We start from the raw sequence: 23,712 nt of genomic DNA on the forward strand, positions 1-23,712 counted from the left end.
TATATATATATATATATATATATATATATATATATATTCTTCTGGTTTGTCAGCTTGGAGCCCTATTTTCACTGATATGAAAGAATCCTGGATTTGGAGTCTGGGTTTGAATCCTGGCTCTACCCATTTGACCTTGAATAAGCTATTTTACCCTTTTAAGCCTCAGTTTCTTTATCTGTAAAATGTCAGTGTTGAACTAGATTACTTTTAAGGTGCTTTCCAGCTCTAAATCTAGAATCCTATCATATTATCATAGAAACTGATATTCCTTCATTAACATCTTCTCATTAAAGAGAATGACCAACTTAAAACACTGAATATAATATTCAGTGGTTTTTTTTCTCTCTCTTCATCATCTCAGTTCTCACCAATAATGTTATTGGCCACTATGTAATATCCTTTATCCAAAATATCAGGCTTCTTTGGAGTTTGCCTTAAATGACAGTCTTTTCCAAGGTAGAATATTGTATATGACATAGAAGTATAGCTTATGTTGAATATGACCTAGAAGTATAGCCTATTAGAGCTGGAGGAGGTCTTATGTAACAATAGTTGTTACAACAGTTTACAGGAGCATAGTGTGTTATAATTTGTAAGCCACTGTCACATATGTTATTATACTTGATCCTCTTAACAAGACTGAAGGTAGTCAAGGGAAAATATTATTATGCCTATTTTTCATGCGAGGCCCAGAGAGGAGGAGCTCACACAAATAACTAGAGGCAAAATCAGACTAGAAATCCATTCTCCAGATTCCTCATTCTCTACTCTTCCCACCCTAAGCCACATCTCCTTATGCCATTGCAGCTGTCATTCCTGTCCTTTGAAATGTACATTGTTTGTGTTTCCCACTTCTAGGGTTTTGTTAAAACATATTTGATTCTTGGGGGAAATGGATTGTGGAGAGGGTCAGTGTGTAGCATTGCAGAGGACAGAAGCCCTGCTGCAGAAGCAATGATCCCTACAGATGGATGGTGGCTTTGGGCCATCAAATCCTGTCTTTGTTAAGACCTAGTGACTCAGTGGCACTGTGCCACCTTGACATCTGTGCATGCATGTAGCATATAAATGACCTCATAGTGCCAGGTATGAAAGCAAGATGATAATGCAGTGGTGCAAAGAGTGCCAAGGTTTCTGCTGAAAAGAGGGTAGAGATATTATCTTCTAATATAGTGGTGTGTGTGTGTATGTGTGTGTGTGTGTGTGTGTGTGTGTGTATGTGTGTTTTAAGCAAAATCTGAATCCATTTTTGTCCTTTCCTTTCATTGGACTTCATCAAGATCTTTGTCCAGGCAGAGGAGAAGCAACACAGGTGTGCTGTTAAGAGGTGGGTAGCAGCTTTGTTCTCCAAACAAAGGCTGACAGTTTTTGGGCTGGCCCACCTGAAGACTACTTACACCTGCTGCTGGAAATGTGCCCAGAGCTGATATTACCATCTGGAAGGCTAAATGCTTTCCAGATCAGCAGGGGAGCCAAGTCAATAGCTGATTCCTCTGTGCAATGCTCTTGTTGAAAGAAAATAATGAGCCAGGGTAAATCTGGGTGCTACATTCATTCATCTATGCTTAGGACATCACCTGAGATGATGGTATCTATACTATTGGGTTAATCTGGAAAAAAATAAAATTAATGTCCTGCCCCAACAAGAATCTGTGTTCTAAAATCATGGATTGTTAGAGCGAAAAACGACCTTCATGATAATTGATAATTGAATTGAATTCATTTTGCAGCTGAGGACCAGAGAGGGTAAATGACAGCCCAAGGTCATGTAGCCAGATAGTAGAGAAGCTAGGATCAAAATCTCTTGATTTTCAAACTTCCCTTTGATTGTATCACATAGATGAGCAAGGCTAATCCAGAAACAAGCAGTGGAGTGGTACAGTGAATAGCGTCCCAGGCCTGGTGTTAGGAAGGCCTGAGTTCGGATCTGGTCTCAGACATTTACTAGCTGTTTGACCCTGGGCACGTTATTTAAACCCTGTTTGCCTCAGTTTCCTCATCTGTAAAATTAGCTGGAGAAGGAAATGCCAAACCACTCCAGTATCTTTGCCAAGAATACCTCAGATGGGGTCATGAAGAGTTGGACACAACTGAAATGACTGAATAACAAAAATCCAGAAACAGCTAAGATGACTTCTGAGTGGGGTTCATTTCTGTATCTTGAAAGAATGTCGATAGATTGTAGATAAGAATTAAATAAGTGTTCAGAGAAGAATTCTGTTCTTTCATTTGGTGCAAACTGCTTTGAAATTTGTCTTGGGACAGAAGCAAGAGCTGACAGTGGTAATGGGCAAGGTAGAAAAATCCTACTTTACCCCCAAAGTTAGAGAAACAGAAATTGGACCCATAGGAGGGGACAATTCTAAGGAGATGATCATAACCATCAATGTGAACTTTTATTTGAGACTTCTGACTTCTAGAGGACCTTTCCTTCCAGTTAAGGAAATGAATGGTGTTGGTAACTCGTCATCCCTGCCTTGGCCTTGGTTATACCACTGTGGAAGCATCTGTCAGCCAGCCAGTGTAGAAAGCACCTGAAAGAGCATCATGACTCATGTTGTCTCTATGAAAGAAATCCTGGGGAACAAGAACAACTTGGTTTTTAAGTGGACATTAGAAACTTAGGCTCTCTGGTTCATGGTCTTTTTTGGGGGGAGGTATCTGAAATCTAGGTAATTGTCTTCCTTTTATCTGGGCTTCTTTGCATGGGAGCTTTTAAAATTTATCTCTTGGGCTTTCTTTTAAAATTCAAACAAATGTGAGGACTCACCCTCTCCATTAAGCCATTTTCCAGTGGTTTTGGATGACTCCCAGGAATATCATGGTACCGTGATTGTTTCATTCCTTGGGCCTTTAGGAAGTGAGGAAAAGGCTAGTGTGTGCTGGGAATTAAAGGGCAAGCCCTAGGCTAGCCAAGGCAAAGAGGCAGGGTGATTTAAGCACAATAGCCCTTAATAGGAATCAGAAAGCAATCCTAGAACCAGTGTAAAGATGAAGACAGGAATCCATGTAATAAGAGAGCATTGGGTTTTACAACTGGAAGAGACATTAGACATCATAGGAGTATAGGATCAAACATTTAGAGCTATTTCTTTTTTGTCATAGAGGCCATCAGGTTCAACCCCCTTGTTTTACAAATGAAGAAACTATGGCCCATCTGTCCAATCCCTTTGGGAATGGAGAAACTGAGACCAAAAAGGGGAAGCATCTTTCCAAAGGTCACATAGGTATTTAGTAGTGGAGTAAAGATTTGAACCCAGGTCCTCCAATTTCAGTTATAATGCTCTTTCCACAACACTACATTGCTTCCCAGAAGCACAACTAGATGTTCTTATACCTAGGGCAAATTTGGTGGCCTTAGGGAAAAGGGGATAATCTTATAGAAAATGGTCAGTTTGTGTTAAGTGCAGTACCATGGGGAGATGCAGTAGCCATCAAAGAGATTCTTGGAAGAGGGTAGAGTGGGGGCAAGGAAATAGGAAATGTGTGGTAGTGAGTAAAGGAAGACTCTGGGAAATACGTGACAGGGCAATAGAACCCTGGGACTGGTAGCCTGGGTTTCTCTTAGGTACCAGGGATGCTCTCACTAAATGGTACAGGTCATTGGAGAATCTCAAGGCATGAGATAGTGGCTTGGGGGTCCCCTGTTGAGAGGAATTGTGTCCTTTGATAGCACCCTCTTTGGGACAAACCCCTAGTTTCCTTGCCCAATTTTTGACTCTTGATCCCTATATTGTTAAAAACAGTTAGGAAGGTACGGCCTGAGTTGGAAGTAATGGATCTTAAGCCAAGATGGGACACGAATAAGGAAACATCTGCATGGAGCAGGGTGAGGAAAACACCAGGGAGAAAGGCAAAAGATGCTTGAAATGGTTACAATTTGCTTCACACAGAGATAAAGAATTAGCTCAAAGCAGTCACTTAAGGGTATGTAAAGGTGGTGTAATAGCAAGGTTTATTCTCTTTTCTCTCTACTCCCTCCCCCCCCAACATGTGGGTTTTTGACACCAGTGATCTTGAGATGATTCATTTTAATTTCCTATATTGTGTTACTTTTCCCCCCGTATTTCCACTTTCAGGATTGCCAGACTTGATAAGGGCACATGAAAAAAGTCAGCTGCTGATTTAGTGAGCAACATCTCAAAGACAATTTATTAAAAATCCACATGGGCACAGTGTTCTCTTGCAAAGACTAGCTTGTCTATGCTACTGCCTGGGTCAAAGTGGTCTTTTCTGGACCACAAAAAAATCTGGAGTAGTGACACCAAGAAACATTGCTTGATTAGGGTGTAGTAATGTCATAAGGACCTTCTTCCTTCATCTCCTCCCATTCCTTTCATTTTGAAAAGGATGTTGATTGCTCTCCTAGGCTTTACATTTTTCTTTGCCTTTTGCTACAGCAAGTGACCTCTATGCTGATGCTTTTTCGAAACAAAAATGAACAGTGTTTTTCTGCGCCACTGGCTGAATTCACAGCAGTTGAAAACAGACAAGACTATTGTTATTAGTTTTCGTTTGCCACCAAGACTTGCCGGTGGCATACCAAATGCCTTTCACCTGGAATTCCATTCCATTTCATCCAAACCCAATTTCAAAAATATTTATTAAGCATGGACTATGAGCAAGACACTCTTCTGGGTGCTATGGGAGAGGGGCACAAATATGAAAAAAGAGAAGAGAGACTACTTTGGTTTCCCTAGGAAAAGTCCCATCAATTTCCATCAGAAGGAATCTGATGAAATTGTCTTTTCCCTTAATTTATTCTCTTGCTCTTACTGTGGAGAGATTTAATAATAGCTGGGAGATCTTAGACATATCTTTTGAAAGGACATTAAATAGCCATGTTATTTATGCCTGTTTCTTATGAGCATTTTACATTTTTATCCCATAAATAGAGCATGAAACACAGAGCACGGAATATTAAAGGTGGAAGGGCCCTTGGAATTCACTCAGTTCAACTTTCTCTCCTTTCAAACTTCCTTAAGATCCTACATAACTTAATAGGGCTCTGGGATAACTTCATAATTGTGTTTTGCATTTTAACAGAATTGACCCTGCATCTTGACCTTGGCACTTCTGTGAAAAAGGCTCCTATCAGAACATTTTGTAAAGGGCGGTGGAAGGGACTGACCCATGAGAGCTCATTCTTGAGGGACATATGCTCTACTTGGTATAAACATACACAGAGGCTTTGTGAGCTTGATTCTGGGAATACTGGAAATGTAAATGTCATTACATGTCATCATCGATATATAATGGAGGGGTCCCCCCATTGATTTAGAGTGTGTGCAAGTATTATTTGATTATTTCCTGTTGGCTTACTGCATGGTAACAGAAATCCTTTTAATTAGCTGCTGAGCTAGGACTGAGTATATATACCCATGCCAAAAACAGTTTTTGAGTGAGGAGGCTTTTGGACCCTCTCTCACACCAGGCAGCCATACATGTAACCATGAATGACTGGCCAGGCTGATCTTTTGTCTGTTATGCTTTTCCTTTCTTCATCTTAGATGAATGAGCATTGTAGGAGAAATGGACTAGGTTATGACTGTATGGGCTTCAGAACATCAGAAGAGACACTACAGGTTCAGCAACTGGGGTCCATAAGAGAGTCTGCCAGTAGCTATAGCAGCTGAACCTGGGGAGGAGCCAGCCCTAAGGAATGACCTGCTTGACTCTGCCTAGCAGTGAGTCAACCTGGCAGTCAAACTACTATGTCCTGAAGTGGAAGGAGCTATTCATCTATTTACTACGAAACAACTCAAAGCAGACTTTCGGGCAGAAGTGGGTGGGTGGGTGCGTGGGTGGGTAATGCTTTGTAGCAGCCACTTTACATTTGAGCCCACCTTCCCAGGGACCTACTGTGTAGAGGGGAGAATACTCCCTGGTTCAGGGGGATGCTTTTATCCTTCTGTCCTTACTGTACTTTCATAGTAGGTATCCCTTTGTAGAAGCTAATTGATAGTAGCTGGTTAATTGATATTGAGGAGATATTGTTGAAGAGGCACAGGAAATATACAAGACGGGGGCTTCTCATTTATAGTCGTAGAGAAAGATACCTCCTCATCCCTTGGGATTCTCTAATACCCTGAGAAGAGTAGTAGTTGCATCCTGGGGATCCATATTGCCAGTAGAAACAAGTGTTGGGATAATTACCTCCCCCCAATAGCCTATATGTACTACATTTTGCATTTTATTACAGTTGCTTAGGCTTAAGTAATTTATCTGTACATCAATCAATTAATAAACATTTATTAAATGCTTGCTAAGATGTCAGGCACTGTGTGGTGTTGAGGATACAAAAAGAGACAAAAGACCGTCCCTGCCCTCGAAGAGATTACAATCTAATGGGTGAGACAACATGCAAACAAATATATACAAAAGCAAGTTATGTACAGGATAAATAGGAAATAATTAACAAAGAAGGCACTGGAATTAAAAGGGGAAGGCTCTTTGCTGAAGTTAGAATTTTAGTTGGTACTTAAAGGAAGCTAGGAAAGTGAGTAGTCTGAATGGAGTGGGGGGTGGGAGGGGAGAACATTCTAGGCATGACAGACAGTCAGAGAAAATGAATGCCCAAAGCCAACATATGGAGCGTTTTGGTTGTGGAACAGCCAGGTAGGTGGCCATTCACTAGATTGAAAAGTACCTGTATGATGTAATTATGAGTAAGATGTAAGAAGACTGGAAAGGTAAGAGGGGGCTAGATTATGAAGGACTTTGAATGCAAAATGGAGAAACTTGTATTTACTCCTGGAAACAATTAGCAGCCTCTGGAGTTTATTGTGTGTGTGTGTGTGTGTGTGTGTGTGTGTGTGTGTGTGTGTGTGTGTGTGTGTGTGTGTGACAAGATTAGACCTGTACTTTGGGAAAATCACTTTAGTGGCTGAATGGAGGATGGATTGGAGTGGGGAGAGACTGAGGCAGGCAAACCCATAAGCATATTATTGCAATAATCTAAACATGAGATGATGAAGGCCTGCTCCAGAGTGGTGGCAGTGCCAGAGGGGAGAAGGGGGCACACATTCGAGAGATGTTGCAAAGGTGAAATTGGCAGGACTTGAAAATAGCTTGGATATGAAGGGGTGAGAGATAGTGAGGAATCCAAAATGACTTTCAGATTGTGAGCCTGAGATACTGGGATGATGATATTGTGCTCTATAGTGATAGGAAAGCTAGGGGTGGAGGGGAATTTAAGGAGAAAGATAATGAGTTCTGTTTTGGACATATTGAGTTTAAGATGTCTACTGGACACACACTTTGAGATGTTTGAAAGGCAATTGGAAGTCAGCAGAGAGATTAGGACAGAAAAGGTAGATCTGAAAATCATTAGCACAAAGATGGTAATTAAATCCAAGGGAACTGATGAGATCGCCAAGTGATGTAATAAAGGAGAAGAGAGGAAGGCCCAGTACAGAATCTCCAAGGAACACCTGTAATTAGAGGGCATGATCTGGAGGAGGACCAGCCAAAGAGACAGGGAAGGAATGGTTATATAGATATATAGGAGGAAAACCAGGCAAGAGTGATATTCTGAAAACCTAGAGAGAAGAGAGTGGTAAGGAGGAGAGAGTAATCACCACTGTCAAAAGCTGCAGAAATCCTTCAAGGAGAATGAGGATTGACAAAAGGCCATTGGATTTGGCACCTAAGATATCAGAGCAGTTTTGGTGAAATGATAAGGTTGGAAGCCAAATTCTAAGGGGTTAAGAAGAGAGTGAGTTGAGAAAAAGTAGAGGCTCTTACAATCACCGATTGCTTTTTTCAAGAAATTTAGCTACAAAGAATAGACATAGGACAATAGTTAGCAGGGATAGAAAGATCAAATAAGGGCCTTTTCAGGATGATGTACATATGGACATGTTTGCAGGCAGTAGGGAAGGAGCTAGTAGACAAGGAGATATTGAAAATAAGTGAAAGAGTGGACATAATAGAGGGGGCAATCTGTTGGGGGAGGTGGAGATGAGATGGAATGGGATCTCTTGAGCAAGTAGAAGGGACAAATATATTATTTTCAAAAAAGCTGCAAGAATGGAGCCTGAAAATTATAGTCTATTGAGCTTGTCCTGCGGTGCCTTTCACATTCTCATGCATACCACACAATTGTCCTAGCCATTTTTTATCCTCTTCTCTCCAAATCACTTTTTATGCCCTTTTTGGTGTCCTTTGATTTCCTCACCAGTCTCAGCTCACTTTGAGCTTTAGCACTCCAAACACTATTCTTAGAAAAATGTAACATACAGTTGGATTTATTCTTCTAATTGCTTCTTACTTCTATCTTCTATAAGTATCTTTAAAAAATCTTAGCTGTTTGGTTAGGTCTCTATGTATCCACATTAGTGTTATTAGACAATTACTCTTTTTCATTCTATTAGAAAAAAATTCTTATTGTATCTTCAAAATTTCATCCTTGGGAACTTATCATTTCTCTTGGAGTTCAAATCTGGCTTCAGGCACTTAGTAGCTGTGTAACCCTAGGCAAGCAAATTAATTGTGTTTGCCTCAGTTTCCTCATCCAATGAGCTGGAGAGGAAAATGGCAAACCACTCTAGTATCTCTGCCAAAAAACCCCAAATGGGGTCACAAAGAGTGGGCCATGACTGAAAATGACCAAACAAGAACAGCAAGGGTGGTGAATAGATTGACCTGGTTGGAGTAGAAGGTTCTTGTTAGGGAAAAATAAAACCAGATGGGTGGAGAGGGTCCAGATTGTGGAAATATGCTAAAGTCAGGAAGAAGTATTAGGATCTACTCTCTAGGTCAGCGTGGTGGAGTGGATAGAATGCTGGAGTTGGAGGGCCTGAAAGTACTTACTAGCTGTGTGACTCTGGGAAAGTTATTTAACCTCTCTGTTCCTCAATTTTCTCTTCTGTAAAATGAAGGAAATGGACTTGATGGTCTCTATGGTCTTATAGAGAATCATAAATCCATGATCCTATGATCTAGCTAATGAAGAACTACTGGAGAATTTTGAGCAGGGGAGAATGATGAATGTGATGTTTTAGCATGTTTTAAGTCTACTACTACAGTATGGAGTATATTGATAGCAGGGAGAATATTTAGGAAGTTAAGGATCTACTGATACTATGGTAGTGACAGTGAGAATGGAGGGGAAGAGATGCCTACAAAAACTGGAAAAAAAGAAAAAAATTGGCAGTATTTGATGACTGAATCCAATAAAGATGTGAGAGAGAAAAGCATATGACTTAAAGATGATGTTTGAGCCTGAGTGACTAGGACACAAGCAGGACACAAGTGTAGATTTGGGAAGAAGGTGGAGCTTTTTAATTTTTGGTGCAGGGGATGATGATGAGTTCAGTTGTGGATACTAAGTTTGAGATGATGGCTTTCCAGGTATTGCTTCCTTGCCTGAATAACTTTTGATAAAATCTCTTCCTAAATAGATGAATCGAGGATGAAAAAGATCCATCCCAGTAATAACTAAGTGATTTTGGGTGACATTGAGGCATTTCTTTCTTTCTTTCCTTTTTTAATATAAGCATTTTTAAAAGTAAAGGTTCTATTGGAATAGACATTTTTGTTTTTAATGAAGGAGCCAGCCACAGAACTCATTTCAAGTCATTTCCTTCCATGATTTTCAGGTTTTTTTTATTCTATTTGGCAATTCCCAAACCAATCCAATAAACATTTATTAAACACCTACAATGTGCTAGGCAAAGTGCTAAGCACTGGGGATACAATTCATAAAAAAGAAAGACAATCCCTACCCTCAAAGAACTTACAATCTAAATGGTGAGACAACACACAAAAGGAGGGAGGAAAAGGTGAGGGAGAAGGGGAACGAGACACCAGGGGTACCCGGAGTAGGAATATCTTGTTCCATGGAGTTGAGACCAGGCAGGGCAGCAGATGCATAGTGAAGTGAACCAGAAAGTTCAGTTTCTACCCTCTCTAAAAGAAGGCATTGGAAGCAGTTTAGTATTCCTTTTTCCAGATGACCAATCAGAGGGAAGAGGAGGTTGAGGGGGATGGTGTCTGTCAAGGGTTGAGTTAGGAGCATGGTGATGAGATTAGGGGTGATGAGCTTAACCTGGAAGGGACATTTTGTTCTGTGGAGTTGAGACCAAGCAGGACAACAGATGCAGAGTGGAGCAAGCTCATATTAGATTATAAATTTCTCAGGAGTTTGTTATTCTTCATAACAAACCTGGCAACCAAAATGGGTTTAACAATAGAGGCTAAATGATGGTGCTATGTGTGAATTACGCATTTCTGTTTTATTGATGGGGAAAATTATCTCAGCATGACGTGGTGACAGAAGGGGGGTTCATGGGACTAGAAAACTCATCTCTGATATTTATTATGTGACCCTAGGCAAGTCTCTTAATTTCCCTGTACTTCAGTGTTTTTTAATTTGTAAATTGTAGTTAATAGTTGTGCTAACAGGGTTGTTGTGAGAAAAACACTTTGTAAATCCTAAAACTCTATGTAAACATGGATGTTAGCTATTATTACTATGTGAAAGAAGAGACATAAGTAATCAGCCAAGATAAAAATTAAGTGGTTTGAGATTTGAAAAAGCAGGAAGGAAAAAACCATCAGAAAAGTTCTAGATGTCAAGAGAAGAGTTCTTTTTCTAAAGCCTGTTTCATTTAAGAGACTGAAATATGGGAGTATAACACAGTCCATGGTTCCTCTCTGTTTGTTTTCAGTGAAGTAAACTTGTCACCAAAGGTTAAAAAATGTCATCAAAATATCCAAAGAAAAGTACAATTGAAAATGATTGGTATATTTTCCAGTCTTGCTGAGGAAAACATAGATTTTTTTTTACGGTGGCTGAAAGGAGAGCCTCTATCTATTTCATCTGTTAAAGTTTTGTAGTTATGACAAAAGTGAATTACCAAGAGACATTCCCGACAAAGCTTGGAAAACATGATGAAAGTGAATGAAAGCTTTGTAAGAGAGAGTTGAAAGATTTGAAAAGGGACTCAAAACTGTAGGTTTTTTTGGTCGAAATTCTTAATAAAAGAGCTGTGGGTTTTTGTTGTTGTTGTTGTTTGTTGTTATTGTTTTTTTTTTTAACTTATCGTAGTGGTGCCACACTTACAGGCCTATGATCAATAAGCCCCTTACCAAGTATATTTTGGAACCACTTGGTCATTCAGAACTAAGGATCTTCTGACCCTCCAAAGGAAGGAGGGATAAGGGTCCATGAGAGTTCTATGTAGTAAGTGATGATGATGACACAATGGGGGTAGGGAGAGGTAAGAAGCATGACTGGCTAGTACAGTTTCTATGTGGAAGAGGCTGGGGAATCTGCTTCCAGAAAGCATGGGTGGGGGTGGGGTGGGGTGAAGAGAAATGGAAAAGAGAATAAGCAACTTACATAGCACCTACTTTGTACCAGGAGCTGTGCTAATCACTTGACAAATATTAGCTCATTTGCTCCTCGCAGAAATCCTGATAGGTAGGTGCTGTTATTATCCCCATTTTACATGTGAGGAAACTGAGGCAAGTAGAGGTTAAGTGACTTGCCCAGGGTTACACAGCTAGTCATTATCTGAAAACAGATGTGAATTCAGGTCTTCCTGACTGCAGCCCCAGCACTCTATCCACTGGGCCACCTAGCTGTCTCTAAGGCATGATGATGTATAACAGGAGGTCCTCCTCCACAATTTGGAGCATGCATAGACATTTTATAACTGTTTGACTATGATAACCACATGGTGAAGAGAAAATTTTTTGATTGCTTGCAGAGCTAGAACTATGGTGCATTCAAAAATCAGTAATTAATCGAAGAAGATTTCTTGGCTCTGGTTCTTTCCTTCTTGGCCGGCTTTTGAGAAGGAGGATGAAGTGCTGGGACAGAGGCTCTGGCCCTCTCTCACTGTGGGGTCAGTATGAAGCTGAGAGTGTATGACCTTGTGGTTGCTTCAGTTTATGTTGTGTTCATTCTTTACTGCTTTTCGATGAAGGCCTACTGGTAGCTTTGAAATGTGGGCTTTGAAATGTCCAGAGAGTAAGCTTCCAGAAGTCTGGGAGCTAGAATCCATGGCAGGAAAGACAGATGGTGAGTAGTAAAGTCCCAACCAACCTGCCCAGCCTGGTCTAGCAGTGGCAGAGATTTGGACTCATCCATTCTCTGGTTATGCTCTATTTGGAAATGAACCTGTTGGGGCAAATGCTATGTAGAAACTACTGTAAATTAGAGGCCATTCTCCATAAAGGCAGTGTGTGTGTGTGTGTGTGTGTGTGTGTGTGTGTGTGTGTGTGAGAGTGTGTTGGGAGTGTGGGTGGCATTTGCTTCCCAGATGTTTGGGGAGAAATGATTATACTTCTTGCTACATATTCACAGTAAATACCCTTTCTGGAAAAAAACAAAAACCAGCTGATTGATTTTTAAGTGAAAATAGTGCACTAATTGCTCATGGTTAACAGTGGGGAGAACACACAAGAATGGGGGCTTGAGCCAAGAGCATTAGAGAGAGCCATCCCACTGATCCCCAGGGGTACCTCAGAGCTCAAAAATGGAAATGTAGCCAGACTTTCTCTGAGAGAGTGAGTTTTGACTCTCACTACAATAGAATATGAAGGATGGCTTTTTTATATTTTCCTAACTTAATCCATTTCTTCACCTCTCCCACTTCCCTATTCCCCTATTGGGAAATTCTTTCGAGTAAGGTGGGGTATGAGGTAGTGGAGGGCCTTTTACCTAACTTTTACCTGACTCCCTGGCCTGAAAGGGTATTACTATATGTCATATTTGCCAACATGTTGTTGAAAGTTGCAAAAGACCTCAAAGGATACCATTAGTTTGTAATAAGGCAAGATTATGTGTGTGTGTGTGTGTGTGTGTGTGTGTGTGTGTATGTGTATGTGTGTGTGTGTGTGTGTGTTTGTGTATTGAGGGGAAGGGAGACCGAGTCATATTCAAGAAATATATCCTGGGAATATTAGGGAGACTAAAAGCAGGTTTTTCAACAAGAAAGAACCAGGTAATATTACTGGGAAACTAGAGTTGGGATCTACTGTATTGGAATTAGGGCATGTTCAGGGCTTTTTAATTGTAATGCTCTATTCATATACAGAGGGATGTGTTTTGCAACCTTCCTCCCCTCCCTTCAATCCATCAGCCTTCCTCATTCTGATACCTCCATTTCCTTCACATAATTATAGTTGCTGTAAACCATATTGAAATCCAGACTCGGAGTCTGCAATGCATCCTACCCCAAGGCTGTCCACTCACAGGAGGAAAGGAAATGCTCCTGGTGGCAGACAGTCTTTTAGTCTATTTCTTTGTGTCCACAGCGGGTGAAGGACTTGCTGGGTAGGTTCTTAGGACCCGTACACAAGCAAGGGTATAGGCCCTCTGGCAAACATTCTGTCATAAGAAGGATGAAGATATTAAACAACAAAGTGTCCCTCTGTCAACATAAAAGAAGCTTGTCTTCTTATTTCAGAACAAAACCTGAAGCCTGCTTCCTTATGAGTGCCATTGCTGTGGGTTGAAGGATAAGTGACACAGAAAAATAAAAATATAATACTTCCTCTGCTTTGACCATCTGCTTCTCCTTTTAACTAAGAAATTCATTTACGTAGAGTGATATCTAAATAATTATATGCATTCTGTTTTTTTTCTGTCAGTGTGGCACCCTTTTGTTCCAATGTAATGGTTCTTAATTTTGGTCAAGACACTATGCTTGTTACAATGTGAGGTGTAATAAAAATAGGAATATTTACTCATAGCAAACATGATTTACAAGTATCTTCCTGGGTAGTGTCTCACATAGTGTCTTAAACAAGACAGAGACTTTGATATAAGCGTATTTAAATTTTCAATAGATGTACAGATGGCTGGTTTACTTAAAGAAAACATGTCATTGACTCATGAATGAATTTTTGGCCTATCCTGTAATCAGCATTGTCCTACATTCTATTGGTCTAAACACAGACTATACATTTCCCCCCAATTTGGCATAAAATTAGAGAGCTAGCTATGAATCCTTCAATGATATAACTATGCACATGTATTTTCCATTTAAAGACCTCTCATGTGGGCTTTAAGAATGGCCTATTTAGATTAAAAACAGTGTCTGTATGTTTGTATTATATAGTAACTCTGCTGGATCTCATGAAATATTGTAGAATTGCTCAGACCATTGTAGCATTCTAATCCAAACAAGTCCTAATTGAAGGAGAGGGACCAAAGATGACAAGCATATTTTATTAGGCAAAGTATTTGTTGGGATACGCAGAGGGCCAGCCTGAGGGTGGGGTTCTATAAGCTGTGGGAGTAAGATGGTAACAGAAATACATTTCTTAGTGCCATTTTTCAAGAAATGAATGGTATTGCTGAAATACCCAGCTGAAATGAGTTGAATCAAGACAAAAACTCATTTGTGTTGATTTTAGGAAAGGAATTTATTCTTTCATTCCTTTCATTCAGTAAATATTTATCAAAGAGGATGAAGGATGATGTCTCAGGCATTAGAAGCAGTGAAAACAAAGGTTTGGAGTCTGGAAAGTGCAGTGTATTAAGAGAGCACAGACCAATCTAGTTTGTTTGGAACCTGAGACACATGAAAAGATGTTATATGATGTTATATGAAATAAAGATGGACAAGTAGAGTGGTGTCCCGAGTAGAGTGGTGATTGTAAAGGATCTTGAATGCCAAGAAAAAGCTGTTTTAACCTTATTGGATAGGCAATAGGAATCCACTAGAGTTTTCTGAGCAGAGAAGTGAGGTAACTAGATCTATGTACATGAATAAGTGTTCTGGCAGAAGTATGCAGGGTGCACCAGAGGTGGAGAGAGTTGAGTTTGGAAAGCCTGAATGGAGGCTATTATTATAATGCAAATAGGTGGTAATGAGGGTCTATATTTGGATATTAGTGATGGGATGGATAATGAATGGTCTTTTAGACCTCAAGGATATAAAGAAATTGTGGGAATTTGGATCAAACATGGATGATGTGGGATATATATATATATGTACACACACACATATACATATATATGTATATATGTGTGTGTGTGTGTGTATATATATATATATATATATATATATATATATATATATGGGATTATGTAAAAAAATGCAGGTTCTACTCCTAGTTCCTCCTCTAATTGTATAACACTTGGGTAAATCACTTTACTTCTATGAATACTGATATGTGAAAGGAAGTGATTAGTCCAGAAGATTCATTCCTTCCTGATTTTTACCTATTGAAATGATTCTCTCCCTTCCAGATTCAGTTGTTACCTAGTCAATGAAAATGCCCTGATGCTTCCATCTCAAAGTGATCTGTCCCAGGAATTTTCCTTAAGTATTTTGATAAGATTTCTCCCCTTCTGCAGGAGACCTTTCCTGTGAACCAGAACCCCAGGAGTAAATGCCTTTCTATGCAAAGTTACATTATGCCCTCTTTGTATGTAACTTATATATGTCTACCTAAATATGTACATACGGTTTTTTTTTTTTTTTACTATTAGATGCATGATCCTCGAGGGTGGGAATTGTTTTGAAGAGGTGGGGGGGTTTGGGGTGCTCCTAGTTGTACAGAGGCACCCTAAGATTGCGGGAGGTTTTGGGGTGCTGGGAAAAAGCCCCAGATTGCGGCACAGATCTGCCTGAAAGAATTCAACCCAGATCTTCTTCCAGCCAGAGAAAAAGTTTATTAAAGATAAAGCATATAGGCCAGACTCCCAAGGAACCCAAACATCAGTGATCTAAATGGGGGTCTGAATGGAGGAGGCCAGGTGAATCCCAAGCCAGGTGATGCCTGTAAAGATGGGTGGACGTGAGAGTCTCAGCCTCTAGGGGCATGAGAAATTCCCAGCACCAGAATGGGGCAAAGGTGAGTCTTAAGTACAGAAAGACTGTGGGAGGGGTCTAGGAGTGGCCAAGCAGTTTGGAGTGATGGGACGAAGGGCCTAGGGAGATCTGGATGGGAGTGGCTAGTAAGCTGGGATGAACAGAACTCCTGGGACCTGGACTTCGTGGGGCCTAGCTAGGATTAAGGGTGGCCAGAGGAAGGGGGGTTGGTTGGGTCTGTTTGGAAGGTAATAAACAATGAGAATAGATAATTAAGGGAGCTGAAAGGGGGGAAGTTTGCTTTCAAATGAAGATAAAGAGAGCTTTCAAAGGGAAATAAGGCAGTTTCTAAAACTTTAAGGTTTTTCTGGGACCTTTAGACAAACTGAAGCCAGGTTTTTTTTGGGGCCAGGAAGGAAAGCGTATTTGAATAAGATTTCAAAGAGAGAATCTAAAAGTTTTAAGGTTTTTCTGGGAATTGTAAACAAAGGAGCCAAATTCCTTTTGGAAAGGGGCAAAAGGGAAAAGGGGCAAAGGTAAACCCCTTCAGTTTTGTGTGTTTTTGTATCTTTAGCACTTAGTAATCATTCAAATATTTGCTTATTGACTAACATTGATTGATTGATTGCTTCTGCCTGATTGCTTCAGTTCCAGGGGTGGGGGGATGGGAGGGGGAAATCCTCCCATTAGGTCATGGACTCCATAGTGGACTGCAATTTTTCATCTTTGTATCCTCAGTACCTGGCTTAGTGTCTAGTACATATTATGTGCTTAGAAAATGTTTGTTGAATTCATTGCATAGTAAAGACCCATTTCAATAACATTTTATACTTCCAGGAATAGGAATAGGATTAACCCATTGCATTCAGTTCTTATCAGACCTCATCTAAAGTGTCATATTCAGTTCTGGGCATTACAATTTAAGATGGACACTGGAGAATACACAGAGGAGAGCAACTAGAATGATGAAGAGCCTTGAGTTTATGTCGTAAGAGTTCTTTCAAAAGTTGAAAGAACTGAGAAGAAAATCATATATATATACATACATATATATGTATACATATATATAATATGAGTATAAAAGAAAAGATATTGAAATAAAAATGTGATTTTTTTTCTTGTCCAAGTTCACAGACCCCTGAAATCTAAGAACCTTTATGTTAAATCAATACCCATTTCAGAGAGGAAGTTGTAAAGTCCTGCCTCAAATCCTGTTCTCTGATTGTTAATACTTCTCTGTCGCTAAATCAGATTAAGAGTTAGAAGGGAATTTGGAAGTCTTCTAATTTAGAATATTTCTAAGTGGTTTTCTGAGAAGGGGTGCCTTTTATTTTACAAATAGGAAAAGTGATATCCAGAGGGGATAAAGTGACTTGCCCACAGTCATTTAGCTAATGAAAACAGAGATTTTAGTCCAAGTACTCTCACTCCAAATATAGACTCCTTTCCACTGAACTCTCTCTTATGTACTCAGTCTGGGTACATATTTCTTTGTAATGTTTCTTTGTACATGTAAGCTCCTTGGGGGAAGGGACTGTTTTCATTTTTGTTCTTACATCCTAGAAGCCTAGCATGATGCCTCTGCATACATAGTAGGTGCTTGAAAATTCTTGTTGAACGATTCACTTCAACAATTCAAAAGTGAGGTAATTCAACCTCACTTAACCTCTTACCAGAGTGAACTGTAGGAAGAACACTCACTTGCCAAACAGGCCGATGAAAAACTTCTTCTTGGGGGAGAAGGGGAAGTGGTATATCTGGCCCATGATCAAGTTGTCAGAACTTTGATATTAATCCCACTGTGCCTGGATGTGTCTGGGAAAACAGAAAGCCAGTTTTCTGAACACAATCCAAAGTATGATTTGAAGGGTAGAAACTATGGTGTTTGGGAGTGGGGGGAGCTAGAGGCAACAAAAACTAGAGCTCAGTACATTTTCCATGTCGCTTTCATGTTTCCAAAACAGGAAATGAACCAAATGACGGAGCTGGTGCTTAATGGGTTATTAAGTCAGTGACATTTTCACCAAAAAAACAAAACAAAACAACCAAAAACCCCCAAATAAACCAGTAGACAGCCGTGATAGGCACTTGTTACTGAAGACCTTAACAAACTAATGGGTTGTGGTACAAAAGTTCATTTGTGTATCAGTCATTTGCAACATGTAAAACATTTTTGTTTCTTCAGAGAAACAATTCTATTCAAGCTGAAATGTAGCTAGAATACATTTGCAGTGGAAAAAAAAGTAAGAGAAAACAATGCTGTTATATTATTAGTAATAAAACAAAATAGTGACACAATAAAAGAAAAATGGTTTCATATTTGCCTGCAGGAAAGCAGGTTTACTCAGAGATGAATGAGGAAGCAGATGTTGTTGTTTGTCCTTCATTCTCAAAGAGGACCAATGACATCATGAGAATGTTGTCTTAACTTGTGCATAAATTAAATTTGAGTGAGGTAGAGCTTTGAAAAGTCATCAGCCTCACTCCTCCAGAGGTATTGGAGTCCAATGACAAGAAAGACAAAGGTCAAGATGACTGGCATGGACCAGGATGCAGTGGTTGACCTTTGCCTTTCTAAATTAAAGTCTTTCTTAGGTCTCAGTTTGTCTGAGGCCATACTCATTCAATAACTAAGGGCTAGGTAAGAATTGAGACAAAAGATGTTGCAATTTACCATCTCAAAGACATTACTCTGAGAGAAGAAGAGTTTCAAAGTCTCTGGTCAGAACAGAAAACAACTGCTATTTGCACAGTCATTCTAAGCCATCAAAACAATGAGCCACAGAGGTTGGGGCTGGGGCTATGATTGGTCCATTCAGTGAAAGGCAGAATGATTTGGGATGAAAGGTGTAGTTAAGTAGCTCCACTTAAAACATAGTAGGCTTTTTAAAAACCTGTTTTTTCAGAGCTATATTTAAAAAAAAATCAAAATGAAAACTGCACAGAGCAAAAGGTAAATTTTCCCAGTTTTTTGAAAAGGAGAAGGAGGAGGAGGATGAGGAGGAGGAGAAAGAGAAGGGGAAGAAGAAAATATAATAGCAGTATTTCCCAACTTTTGTTTGAGTTGGCTGGTTGGGTCCCCAGAAGGCAACTACTACCACTCTCAGATAACATGATAAAGATAGTTAACATAAAACCTTCTCTTAAGAACCTGGTTCACTCCTTCCCACAAATACACACAGTATCCATATGAGGAGTAGGCTTAAACTTAGACCACAATAGTGGTGAGACACACATGTAAGAAATATGTGTGATAAGGTTGAACTTGCATCACCTGCTCTGGAAGTAGAGCTGTCATGCAGAACTTTGGTCATTCTTGTTCATCCTTTGTTCTCAAAGATTTTTGTAGAGGTTCTGAAGGGGCCCCAGGCTATTTTCAAATACAATTGTTTTGAAACCGCTGTCAAGTTAGTTTCCAAGATTTACTGCTTTCCTCACTCTTACAGTTTTATCCCCAGGACTCTTCTCACACTGATCATCCGTGATTAGGGTAACTTTTTTTTTCGTGGAGGGGTGCAAAGTAGGAGGAATGAAGGTAATGGAAAAAGAGAATAAGGAGGAGAAAAGGGAGGAGAAAAAAATATAAATGGTAGTGGTGATGCCTTCCTGCTGAGAGATACCAAAGTAGATATTTGTCTACCTGACATTAATAATGGAGGAGTCTTACATCTTCCCAGAGCATGTATCTGGAATGTGGTGAAGAACCTTCCAAGAGGCCCCTCAGACTTGAAAACTCTGGCTTACCTCTGGTGATTCATTTGGGGAGAAGTAAAACTGCCAGAAGGAATTTAGGAAGCATTGCTAAGCATGATGAGGCATTGGGTGAGAAACTGAAGACAACCTCTCTGGGCTTCATTTCCTGATTTGTAAAATGAGAGTGTTAGATTAGAATCTAGTTACCAGATGGCCTCCAATATCCATTCCAGCTCTAGATCAATTCTATAATCCTGTGACTTTACAGGCACAACTAGCATTTTCATATCTGTTGATCAAAGGAAAAAGTATGAGGGAAAAAAAGACAGACCTGGTAAGTGAATAGCTGGTTAAGAAGATGATGTTTGAGAATAGGATTTGGATTTCTGAACTACAGAAACTAGAAGTCGTCTAGTTCTATACTATCATTACACAGATAAGATAACTGAGGCCCAGAGAGATTAAGTGATTTGGCCATGGATACACAGAGAGTAAAGTGGCAACCCAGGCAAAATCTCAGTCCTCTGACTCCCCAGCCCTACGTTCTTTGGACTGCATCATGCCCTCTATGATATCCCTGAGGGTGGGTGGAAATAATCACTTAGTAGACCTTGCTGGTATACCTTTGGTGATTGGAAATTCATTACCTCATAAGAAAGCGCATCATTTTTGTTCAGATCTGATTATTAGCAATTTCTTCTTTTAATCTGACTCTCTGTCCACCCCTTTGGTCTTCATTCTTCTTTCTGGAGTAATCAACACAGCTTTTAGCTCTCTTTCGCATTACATCCTTTCAAGTGCTTTAAGACTGTCATAGTTTCCCTCTTCCCATACCTTGACCTCCCCAAATAGCCTCTAGACACATGATATTATAGGAAGACTTGGAAATCAGAAGCCCTGAGTTTTAGGTCCAACTTTGTCCCTAAATGCCCAATGTATGACCTTGGGCTAGTCACTTAACTATCTTGAGCCTTTTGTTTCCTTTTGGGTAAGATGCATGTTGTATACAACATGATCTAGAGAATTGAAGTGAGTGGATGGTCCTGTACAGCTCTAACATTCTCTGACATGGAGAGAAAGATAAGTGCCACATGGTCCTACAGACTATTATATTTTTTGCTCATTCCTCAAACAAAATGAAAGCAACATAAGTCTTCTAAGAGATAAATGGCAAAGTGAGTTTAAATGGATTAAGGGAAAGCAAAGGAGGATAAATGTTCACTCTTGTCAGCTGATTTGGACATTTTATATTTTTAACCTTCATAACTGAATTGCACCTTGACAACCATTAGAAGCTTAATAAAGGGTTACATAGTTAGGAGAAAACTAAACAACCCTTAATATGCTGAAGATAAATAATGCTGCCTTTTCAAAGATGAGCCTGTGTGTCCCCTGCATGTGCTTCCTGTGCATTATAATGTGATATTCAAAACGAGATTTTGGAACCAACAATTTGAAGACTCAATTTTTCTTCATCAAACATTGCATAACATGACCTCAAAAAAGGGAAATCTAGTTGGTACAGAATTATTTTCCTTTCATTGGTAAACAAGCCGAACCCAAACAACAGTTAAAAAAAGAAAAACAATCCGTATCACAAAGACATTGACACTTTTTATTTTAAAACATCATTATAAGTTTCAAATCACCAGAATCCTTCCACCTATAGATTTCCATGAGATTCCTTTCTTGAATCATGTTAATACAAGCTGATGCCTTACCTCACCCCTTCCCTACTTATTTGCCTCATTTCTGTGTTTATGTCTATGATGTGTTCCCTGTTGAATCCTTAACATCCTTTCTGAGAAGAGACTCAGAAAAAGTCAGACATTATATAAAGTAATGGAAAAATCCAACTGTACAACCCTGCCCTGTGCATACACCAAATTGACATTCATTCCTGGGGTTTTTTGCCCTTGAATGGTACATTCATCTGGTACATTATTGTGCTGAGAAAGCTAATAAGAAAGAAGAAAATAAGCAAAACATACCTAAGCTGAAAGTTCTTGCCAAGATGAAAATTATGATCTTCTGAGGGTATGTTTTATGTACCTTTATTCTCCCATGCAGAAACAAAACAAAACTCAACACTGCACCTTGGAGTACTAGGCAAGAATACCACCCTTATGGTTAGAAAGATCTGGCTTCAATTCCTTCCTCTAGCCATGTGATCACGGGTAACTTATGTAATCTCTTAATGCCCCAAGCAGAACTATAATTATGGCACAGAAATCTATCACACATTCACACACAGATACACACATATTTCTTAAAAGGTAGAAACATGGGGGCAGAGCCAAGATGGTGGAGTAAAAGCAGTGACTTGCTTGAACTCTCCCCCAAACTTGTCCAAATGTCTGTAAAAAATGACTCTAAACAAATTCTAGAGCAGCAGAACCCAGAAAAAGACAGAGTGAACAAATTTCCAGCCTGAGACAACCTGGATGGTTGATGGGAAAGGTCTGTTGCACCAGGCTGGGAGAGGATCACAGTTCTGTGTGGGCTATGTAGGCAAAGATAGGGCCAGAACAACCCAGACCAGGCCTCAGGGGACAGAATCACTAGTAGATGTGGTAGTTTCCAGACTTCTCAACCCACAAACTCCAAAGACAACTTAGAAGGTCAGTGGGAAAGGTCTGTTGGACTTGGGTGAAAGAGGACCATGGTCCAGCCCTGCTCCTAGCATAGCCCTGGGGTGATGACCACAGAAGGAGCAGTTGCTTCCAGAGCTCTCAGACCATAGACAGTGAGGGGATTGAGTGGCTGATCAGAGGGGGATTGCAGGGATCTTTTTGCTGGTGCTGAGACAGGATTCTCTTTCTTTGCCCATGCTTGGATCTGGGTCACAGTCTTGGGTGGTGGTCCCGAGGCCAGGAGGAGTTCTAGCATGGCAGAGCTTGTGGTGGTGGTTCCAAGGCAGAAAAGAGTGTTTATGGTCACTCACAGACCAGAGCACAGGCCAGGAAAGGAGTAAACACCTTTCCTTTGATCATATCACCCTGGAAGAACTGAAAATTTACAGGTACCTAGAAGTATCTCTGAAAACAGCTGCACAAAACCCCTGAAGCTTGGGACAGTACACCCTCCACACTAGAAGCAGAGCTCTACCTTAACAAAGAGTTAAAAAGTCAAACAATTGGCTGGGAACATGAGTAAACAGTAGAAAACCACTCAGACTATAGAATCTTACTTTGGTGACAAAGAAGATCAAAACATACAACCAGAAAAAGACAACAAAGTCAAAGCTCCTATATCCAAAGCCTCCAAGAAAAACATGAATTGGTCTCAGGTCATGGAAGAGCTCAAAAAGGATTTTGAAAAGCAAGTAAGAGAAGTAGAGGAAAAATTAGGAAGAGAAATGAGAGTGATGCAAGAAAATCATGAAAAACAAGTCAACAGCTTGCTAAAGGAGACTCAAAAAAATACTGGAGAAAAAACACCTTAAAAATAGACTAACCCAAATGGTAAAAGAGGTCCAAAAAGTCAATGAGGAGAAGAATGCCTTAAACAGAATAGTTGTCAAATGGAAAAGGAGGTCCAAAAGCTCACTGAAGAAAATGATTCCTTAAAAATTAGAATGGAACAAATGGAAGCTAATGACTCCATGAGAAACCAAGAAATTATAAAACAAAACCAAAAGAATGAAAAAATAGAAGACAATGTAAAATATCTCACTAGAAAAACAACTGACCTGGAAAATAGATCCAGGAGAGATAATTTAAAAATCATTGGATTACCTGAAAGCCATGATCAAAAAAAGAGATTAGACATCATATTTCAAAAAATTATCAAGAAAAATTGACCTGATATTCTAGAACCAGAGAACAAAATAGAAATTGAAAGAATCTGCTGATCACCTCCTGAAAGAGATCCCCAAAGGAAAACTCCTAGGAATATTATAGCCAAATTCCAAAGTTCCTAGGTCAAGGATAAAATATTGCAAGCAACCAGAAAGAAACAATTCAAGTATTATGGAAACACAATCAGGATAACACAAGATTTAGCAGCTTCTACATTAAGGGACTGGAGGGCTTGGAATATAATATTCCGGAAGTCAAAGGAACTAGGATTAAAATCAAGAATCACGTACCCAGCAAAACTGATTATAATCCTTCAGGGAAAAAAATGTATATTCTATGAAATAGAGGACTTTTAAGCATTCTTGATGAAAAGTCCAGAGGTAAATAGAAAATTTGGCTTTCAAATACAAGACTCAAGAGAAACATGAAAAGGTAAACAGGAA

General features: G+C 39.7%; 1 long non-coding RNA gene across 1 annotated transcript in view; it reads right to left on the minus strand.

The window, feature by feature from the left end:
* LOC114035704 overlaps window positions 1–21,569 on the minus strand; it is a 57,600-nt gene extending 36,031 nt beyond the window's left edge. Inside the window, exon 1 of the long non-coding RNA XR_003568245.1 lies at window positions 21,461–21,569. This is a non-coding gene — a long non-coding RNA (uncharacterized LOC114035704). The remainder of the gene's footprint in view (window positions 1–21,460) is intronic.
* Window positions 21,570–23,712: the final 2,143 nt, after the last annotated feature.

Source organism: Vombatus ursinus, unplaced genomic scaffold (assembly GCF_900497805.2).
Source record: "Vombatus ursinus unplaced genomic scaffold, bare-nosed wombat genome assembly UNPS02009205.1, whole genome shotgun sequence".
Taxonomy (NCBI): domain Eukaryota; kingdom Metazoa; phylum Chordata; class Mammalia; order Diprotodontia; family Vombatidae; genus Vombatus; species Vombatus ursinus.